This window comes from Hylobates moloch, unplaced genomic scaffold (genome assembly GCF_009828535.3).
Source record: "Hylobates moloch isolate HMO894 unplaced genomic scaffold, HMol_V3 SCAFFOLD_15, whole genome shotgun sequence".
Taxonomy (NCBI): Eukaryota; Metazoa; Chordata; class Mammalia; order Primates; family Hylobatidae; genus Hylobates; species Hylobates moloch.
Genome location: NW_026652290.1, coordinates 14,530,311 through 14,540,054, shown reverse-complemented (window position 1 = coordinate 14,540,054; position 9,744 = coordinate 14,530,311).

The following is a 9,744-nucleotide window of genomic DNA, read 5'->3' as shown; positions in this document are numbered from 1 at the left end:
TTTCCTTAGAGAGGGATCATTCCCATCTGTTCATAAACATACTGAACTACCTCCCACTAACAAAAGAAAGCAAAATACAAAGAAAGAAAGAAAAAAGAAAGCTTCTAATGACCCTGTATCTCCCTCCAGCTATTACTTCATTTGTCTTCCCTCCTTAGCATCAAGACTTTTCAAATGTTTTCTCTACTTTCTCACCTCTCATTCTCTATTGAAGCCTCTTCAGTTAAGCACTTACCCCAGACATTCTTTCCAAAGTATTTGATGCTTGGTTCTGTCACTGACAATCCATCACCTCTCTCTTCCTTGGATCATATTCTTTATTTGGCTTTTAAGTAACCATTCTTCTCTGCCTTTTCCCTTATGTCTTGCAATCATTTGAATATTGCCCCCTCCAAATCTTACGTTGACAATTGATCACCAATGTTAGTGGCACAGCCTAATGCCTGGTATTTGGGTGATGGGGGCAGATTCCTCATGAATCAAATAATGCTCTTCTATTTACCTATTTATGAGGAATCGGCCCTATGGGGAGTGCGTTCTCACTAAGTTCCTATGAGAGCTGGTTGTTAAAAAGAGCCTGGCACCTCCTTCTTGCTGTCTTGCTTTCTCTCACACCATGAGATCTCTGCATATGCCAAGTCTCTTCCACCTTCTGCTATGAGTGGAAACAATCTGAGGTCCTCACCAAATGCAGATGGCAGCACTATGCTTCTTCTACAGCCTGCAAAACCATGAGCCAAATGAACCTCTTTTCCTTGTAAATTGCCTAGCCTCAGGTATTTCTTTATAGCAGCACTAAATGAACTAAGACATGCCTCAACCCCACAGTGTTATAGTGATTCTAGCTCTACCTCACAACCTAATTCCCTATCTCCATTTGATTCCTAGGAGGTGTCATTCAAGCCTATGTTATTATCTATCTATTATCTATCTATCATCTATCTATCTATCATCTATCTATCTATCTATCTATCTATCTATCTATCTATCTATCTATCATCTATCTATCATCTATCATCACCTACCTACCTACATACCTATACAGATGGTTTCCGAATGTGCATCTTATGGATCTTTCTTTCACAACTCTAAATTCACATATACAACCTTCTACTCTTTGTCCCCATTTGAATATAAAATGGGTACCTGACACATAACCTGGCCAAAACTGAATCTTAATTTTTACTGCCCCCTCAAGATTCTCAAATTCTTCTTCAGGGCCTTTGCACTGGTTTAGAATTCTGTTTCTTCAGGAATCCACATGGCTTGCTTTCTCTATTCTGGTTATCTGGGTAAACATTACTGAGAGGCCTCCATTGACTACCCTACCTAAAATGGCAGCTTATCTTTGCACCGGTATGTTCCTTTTTTTTATTTCACTCCCCTTAATAGTACCTGACATTAAATTGTAGTCAAGCATTGCTGAGCAATGGTGATATGTTCTCAGAAATGCATCATTAGGTGATTTTTGTCATTGTGAGAACCTCATAGAGTGTACTTGCTCCAAGCTATTAATAGATGATATAGCATACTACATACTCTGTGATATGGCCTGTTGCTTCTAGGCTACAAACCTATACAGCATGTTACTGTACTGAATACTGTAGGAGTTTGCAACACAATGGTAAGTATTTGTGCATCTCAGTACAGAAAAAAACACATTAAAAATATGGTTTTATAATCTTATGGGACTACCATTGTATATGTGGTCCATTGATAATGAAATATCATTAGGCTTAACATGAGTAAATATATTTGTTTCTTTAATTTCTGTCTCTCCCGCTATGTATATATTAATATACATGTATATTTTATATTATATATAAATATGTATATTTATATATATTTTTAATATATATATATAAAATATATATATATTTGAGACAAAGTCTCACTCTGTTGCCCTGGCTGGAGTGCAGTGGCACAATCTCAGCTCATTGCAACCTCCACCTCCCAGGTTCAAGCGATTCTCCTGTTTCAGCCTCCCGAGTAGCTGGGATTACAGGTGTGCACCACCATGCCAAGCTAATTTTTTTGTACTTTTTAGTAGAGATAGGGTTTTGCCATGTTGGCCAGGCTGGTCTCGAACTCCTGACCTCAGGTGATCTACCCGCCTTCGCTTCCCAAAGTGCTGGGATTATAGGTGTGAGCCACCACGCCCAGCCGCTCTCCCACTATATTTTAAGTTTCATGAGGGAAATATCTTTTTTTGTATTTAGTTCATTATTACCTTCAAAATGTCTATAAATGATCTGACACATGGTATATATGAATGCATGAATTAATGAATTTTATAAAAATCGAGTACTTGTTGAAAGTTGTTATCTCACTGGCTGCATTAATTTAAGAAAGAAAGAGAGAAAGAAATATAAAAGGAAGGAAGGAAGACAAAGAAAGAAAGGAATAAAGAAGGAAGGAAAGAAAGAAGAGAAAGAGAAAAGAAAGACAGACTACTAAAAAAGGCATGATTTACATTGAGAATTATTGTTCTTTGCAACGAACTGCGTGTAAGGATAGAGAAGATATGAATCTTGTATCAGATCTGCTACTTAACAATTATGTGACTGTAAGTAAGACACCTTCTTCTGAGCATTTCATTGATAAAGTGGTTAGAAGAGGTACATGGGAGATTCATTTTTAAAATTCTGTGAGCTACATCTGTCACTTATTATACCTATAAATAAGGCAGTATTAGAGCATCTTATGATGGTACAGATTGGAATACTAAAAATGTATACATTTCACAGACAACAAAGATAAAAATAAACCCCATATATTGGCCATTTACTCTGTCCTAGATTTTGTCTTAAGGGCTTTTACAACATGTCATGTTTCATTTGTCAGAACAATTTTACGAGGTAAGTACTTTAACCCCTATTTAACAAGAAACTGAGGCTTAGATGCTTGAGGAGTCTTCCTAAGGCCACGCCATTAGTAATCCATGGGGCTAGGAATCAAATCTAGATTACCTGACCACCTAGATTTCAATCTAAATTAAATGAGAGAGTGAAACAGACACAGAAAGAAACAGAGAAAGAGAGACTAATATGTAGAGAGTAAGAATAAGAAGTAGAAAAAAGTCAGAGAAAAGAGAGAAATCGATACATATAAGGTCAAGAAACAAAGAAACAGAGACAAAGAGACAGAGAGATGGATGGAGATACTTAAAACCAATACCAGCATGGCAGTATATCTGTGAGAATACATTAAATTATCTTATAAACTACTTCTTTCTCTCTCTGTCTCTCTCTCTCTCTCCCCTTCCTCCACCCCCATTCTACACACACACACCCCAACATACACCCACAGACACTGCTTATAATGGCAGAATTATTGAGACTGTTGTTTCTAATATTTTTATCTTTAATTAAAAAGAAAAACCACAGTCTTAATCAGATAAGCACTGATGGTATAAGATGGTGGCCATTAAATGTCTGCATTTGTTACAAAATATATTATTTAGTTCCTAGCAGACAGTACTTTATGGGAAGGTGGCTAATCCTACCTTTCTCTGTTCATCACATCTGGATACTGACATAAGCAGGATTTAGAAACAGAAAAATCCTTTAAACAAATATCACAATTCTTTGAAATGCATACAAATTATGAGATTATAATATACATATTTATAAAGCAAATATTCACTCATGCCATTAAAATCATGTTTATTAAACTATACCTATATATGCATTAGCATGATTATTTTAACACAATATTGGTAATCGATACCTAAATTATGTCTGCCTTCCCTTGCAATAAATAGAGTGTTGAATTATTTATTAGATGCTCAACGGATGTCATCCAGAGTTTCATGTCTATATTTGTAGATTGAGAATGGCAGTCTAAAGAAACTACAATTTTATCTTCTAAATATGTAATCCATGTTGAGGTAGCTGGGGGAAATCTAGCACATGGAATCTATACTTAGAACAATGTTATTTGTTGCTTTTCAGTGCCTGCTATTTTCTGACTTGAATGGTGTCCATTATATTTTGTTTATCAGTATTATTGACACCGAGCATTCCAAGTTATTTTTCCAAATATCATTCCATAGCAGTCGGGGATAAATTAAAACTTAATGGATTTACTTCATGGAAAAAACGTGTTCTCTTGTGACCACAAGGTGGCACAATAGTGACCAAAAATACTTAGCCTCCTAATAGAATTGCAATTACCAGAGGCATTTACGTAATTGTTATTATTAATATTGTTATCACTACAATTATGACATTTCATAATTAAATATCACCAAACATTTGGGGAAAAGGCAAAGTGCTTCTGTTTATTTTTTGTCTTCTTTCTGCCTGCAACATCATTAATATTTTTTTTCCTCCAATCTCCAGCCCCACCAGGACAAGCAGGTCCACAGAGCTATCATTTTATTTATTATTCAAAGGTTTAAAAAAAGGGTAATAACTTAAATAATAAGTTACACTTTTGAAGAAGGATAAACACAACTTTATATTGTTCAATGGATCTAATGCTGCTCTCCATTCAGTCTTAGTTATTTCATGACCATGCTAACATTTATTTATAATATAAGAACAAAAATACCATTCCAGAAACTTCAGCTTACACTACAGGTTCAGATTTGTCCACTGAAAGTTGCTGTTTTTCTGCATTTCATGCCAGGCACAATATTGGGAAGAGAACCCAGAATAGCCCAGTGTGCCTTGCATTTATTTCATGATGGCTTTGTGTTGAGAACAGGCCATCTCTCAGCATGTTCAGGAGACTGGGAGACCACTGTTGCCTGGGAATCTAGGTGTTGCAATGATGGTGAGCTACACTCATTGGAAAGGTATACAAGATAAACTACCTTTTCCCCAAGTTAAAATGAAATACAGGCTAGCCAGGTACAGTTTGCCATTCGTCAAACAAATCATCTACCTGAAGATGTACTCCTTTTTATTTTTTATTTATTTATCTATTTTGAGACAGAGACTCTCACTGTCGCCCAGGCTGGAGTGCAGTGGCGCGATTTTGGCTCACTGCAAGCTCTACCTCCTGGGTTCACGCCACTCTCCTGCCTCAGCCTCCCCAGTAGCTGGGGCTACAGGCGCCTGCCACCATGCCCGGCTAACTTTTTTGTATTTTTAGTAGAGACGGGGTTTCACCGTGTTAGCCAGGATGGTCTCGATCTCCTGACCTCGTGATCTGCCCACCTAGGCCTCCCAGAGTGCTGGGATTACAGGCGTGAGCCACCGCGCGCAGGCCTGATGCACTCCTTTATAATAACATGAACGGTTAGAAGCATTATATAAATGAGGATTTTCCCCCAAATTCCCTAGATTAAGAATTCTGGCATTTTACAAAATAACACGTATGGTGATGCCTCTTATTAGTTTATGTCATGAGCGTAAGGTGTCCCCACTGGAATTTTAGTGTTCTACTACAGTTATTACATTTTTCATGATGCTACTTGCTTCCTGCCATTACAACTGTAAAAGCAATATTTCATCTTCTTTGAAATCAAATTTTGTGGTGTTTTTAAATGGCTTCAATTTTCCTGTTTAAAATAGACCCAATTTTAGAAAAGGGCAGTAATAGCAGAACTGAAAACTAAATTCAACAAATATGACTTTAACTGAATTGCCAAATTATTATCATGGGATGTATAAAATGTACATCACAGTAAGTTGTACATTAAAGAAAGATTTTTAAAGTAGCACAAAGTATTGTAAAATTGGAACTTTCCAGCTGAATTCAGATGGTACAGTAATTATGAGAATAGAAAATACTGCACTAAAATACGTATGTACCTAACCCTGTTCAGACTGCTATAACAGAATGTCATAAACTGGATGGCTTATCAACAACAGAAATTTAATTCTTAGAGTTCTGGATACTTGACAGTCCAAGATCAAGGCAGATTCATTGTCTGGTGAGAGTCTACTTTCTGGGTCAGAGGCAGCAGCACCCTCTCACTGTGTTTCCACAGGGTAGAAGGGGTGAGTGGCCTCTCTCAGACCTCTTCTGAAAGGGCACTAATTTTGCTCATGACACCTCCACCCCCATGAGCTAATCACCTTCCAAAGGCCACACCTCTGGATACCATGGCCTTGGGGGCTTAGGATTTCAACATGGGAATTTGGAGGGGACAGAAATATTTAGACCACAGCAATATGCCAATGAAATAAAAGCATTGTAAGCCAACAACAAAAAAATCAGGGCTGGAAGTAGAGCGAGGACAACTCAGCACAGTTTGTGGCTGTAAAGAGCCATAAAGTAATTTAAAGAACACCCATGTCATCAATGTTCAGAAATAGTGGGCCAAGGAGGTTAACTCCCCCCAAACCCATGCTCATTAATGGCAGCCCTGAGATGGAAATCAATTTCCCTTGGGAGCAGGAGGAGACTATGATCTCATACGTCAACCACCATATCAAGATGAAAACATAAGATATTTTTTTAAATTGTGATCATCAGTAGAGCATTACTATCCTACCACTAATAATGCTTTTGCACTGAAATACCTTGCTATTACTAATATATATGGAAGAAAACAGAGAATATTCATTTACTGAATAACTCCTATCTGCCAGATAGTTAGATGTGTGTCTGTCTATGCATACATATATATACATGTATATAAGCATACATACACACATATATAGGTATGTTCATACATATGTGTTTTTGTGTAAAGCTATCCTAACATACTCTTTGCAATTAGCCCATACTATAGTTTGAATGTTTGTTCCTTCTAAAACTCATGTAGAGGCCGGGCGCAGTGGCTCACGCTTGTAATCCCAGCACTTTGGGAGGCCGAGGCGGGCGGATCACGAGGTCAGGAGATCGAGACCACGGTGAAACCCCGTCTCTACTAAAAATACAAAAAAATTAGCCGGGCGTGGTGGCGGGTGCCTGTAGTCCCAGCTACTCGGAGAGGCTGAGGCAGGAGAATGGCTTGAACCCGGGAGGCGGAGCTTGCAGTGAGCCGAGATTGCACTACTGCACTCCAGCCTGGGCGACAGAGCGAGACTCCGTCTCAAAAAAAAAAAAAAACTCATGTAGAAATTGAGTTGCCATTGTAACAGTATTAAGAGGTGAAACCTTTAAGAGGTGATGAGGCCATGGAGGCTCTGCCTTCATGAGTGGACTAACGCCTTTATCATAGGAGTGGATTCGTTGTAAAAGGGAGACTTTGTCACCTTTCCCCTCTCTCTCTTGCCCTTTCTTGTCTTTCCACCTTCTACCATGGGATGACACAGCTAGGAGGCCGTCCCTCAATCTTAGACTTCCCAGCCTCCTGAACCGTGAGCCAATAAATTTCTGTTCATTACAAGCTAATTGGTTGGTGGTATTTTGTTATAAGCAGCACAACATGGACTGAGAGAGCCTACAGGTACATATGATTAGCTCCATTTACACTCATGAAGAAACTAAGGCTCAATGACAATTAGAAAATTACCCAAGTTCATACAGCTGCCAAGGGGCACGCCTTTAAAAAAGGAATTTGTATCCACTTCTGCCTGATTTAGCCATGATCTTCCTACAAAAGTATGTCATACTTAGAGAAAAAGATGAATTGTTCTTCTCCCATCTCAAATGTGCTCAACACACCTCTTCTTTCCCATCATGAGGTGTGGTTCTGTCTTGTGAGCAGTTTTTAGTTCTGTGGGGTCCACCAGCACATCATAGGCCGGTGAGGTTCTTCAAGTTCAATGAGCAGCAGCTTAGCTGAGTAGTGATATGTTATTTTGGGATGATAAGCCTACTGCTCTCAGGACCCCTCCAATTTAACAGGAACATGTTGAACAGTTTGAAAATAACACATGTTATTATGATATGAAGCAGTTAAGTACTTTTGGAAATGGCTTTAATTTAATGCCCAGTAAGTAGATAATGCGGGAGGATTATCCTGTATTATATGCAATTTGATTTTTCCTCTGTTTGTTGCTATTCACTAAGCCTTAGGTGTATCTGAGTAGAGTAGTATTTTATTCTCAAAACTGTATTTTACTGAATGCTCGTGCCTCCCACAATGGAAAGGATGTATGATATAAATCATCCAAAGTAATTTTGGTCAGATAGTACAGGAACAATTTACACTTGGATTGTGAATAATTTATATTTCTTCTACTAAATCGTTGCATGATTTCTCCTTTTTAATTTTTTTTTTTGATTAGGTCAATGTTAAAAGTTAAGGAATGTAAATTATGAAACACCAAAAAAGATGAGTTTGCTGGTGGCAGTATTAATTGCCTACACTGTATTAGCATTCACTAAGTGCTAGGCATTCTTCTAAGGACCTTATAAATATTTTCTCACTAACCCTTTTAACAATCGTAAGGTGGGTGCTGTTATTTTCTTTACTTCACAGTTGAGAAAACTTGGGCCCAGAGAGGTTAAGTAAATTGCCCAAAGTCACACAGTACGAAAGTAGTAGAACTAGGCTGGGCGTGGTGGCTCACGCCTGTAATCTCAGCACTTTGGGAGGCCGAGGCAGGTGGATCACCTGAGGTCAGGAGTTCGAGACCACCCTGGCCAACATGGCAAAACTCCATCTCTACCAAAAATACAAAAAAATTAGCTGAGTGTGGTGGTGCGCGCTTGTAATCCCAGCTACTTTGGAGGCTGTGGGGGTAGAATTGCTTGAACCTGGGAGGTGGAGGTTGCAGTGAGCCAAGATCGTGCCACTGCACTCCAGACTGGGTGACAGAGTGAGACTCCATCTCAAAAAAAAAATAATAATAATAATTACTTTTTAAAAAAAGAAAGTAGTAGAACTAGAATTCAAACTTAAGGCAATTGATTCTTAATTCTGCACCCTTAAATTTGTAGCTTAATACAGAAAGGAAATCTATAGCTAAGGAAACTGACAATCAGAGACAGCAGCTCAGTTGCTCCAGGTGGCACAGTTAATAAGTGGCTGTATCCAGCCCAAGTCTGTGTGATTCTCTCAGGCTGGGCTGTTTTCTTCATAGCACTTGTTTCAAGAAGAGAGCACATCCATTTAATGATAAAAACGAAAACAACAACAACAAAAACCCTGTTGCTCCCAAAACAAAACAAAAAAACAAAAAAACCTGTTTTTCCTTGTGTTTGTTTATGCTTTAGGGCTGGCCCTGCCAAAAGACTCAACATTTCTGCTTCCAAGGTAAAAGGCTTGGTGGCAATAAATCAGTATACATAGGTGTGCTCGCTGTACAATTAGCATTTCCCTGAAAAGGTGCGAGCTTTTTTTTTTTATTCAATCGTTGTTTGTGCACATTTTGAAGAAGTTTATCTCCCTTTATCATGGCTCTTACCAGCTGCCTCCCACATTTCTTTTTTTTTACCTTTGTTTTCCCAGCTTCTCCAAATACTTTTTTTTGTTTTTCTTTTGTGACAGAGTCTCACCCAGGCTGGAGTGCAGTGGCGTGGTCTCGGCTCACTGCAGCCTCCACTTTCCGGGTTCCAGCGACTCTCCTGCCTTAGCCTCCCAGGTGGCTGGAATTACAGGCGCATGCCACCACGTCCAGCTAATTTTGTATTTTTTAGTAGAGACAGGGTTTCACCATGTTGGCCAGGCTGGTCTCAAACTCCTGACCTCACGTAATCCACCCGCCTCGGCCTCCCAAAGTGCTAGGATTACAGGCTGAGCCATCGTGCCCGGCTACTTCTTTGAATACTTAATGATCAATAGCACTTCTAGAAAATACCAGCTTGCTATTTAACAAAGGGTCTCGAAATGATCATTTGTGCTATTTACTGATTAAAAAATAGCAAATACTTTAACCTTGGGCAGCATCAGGTCTG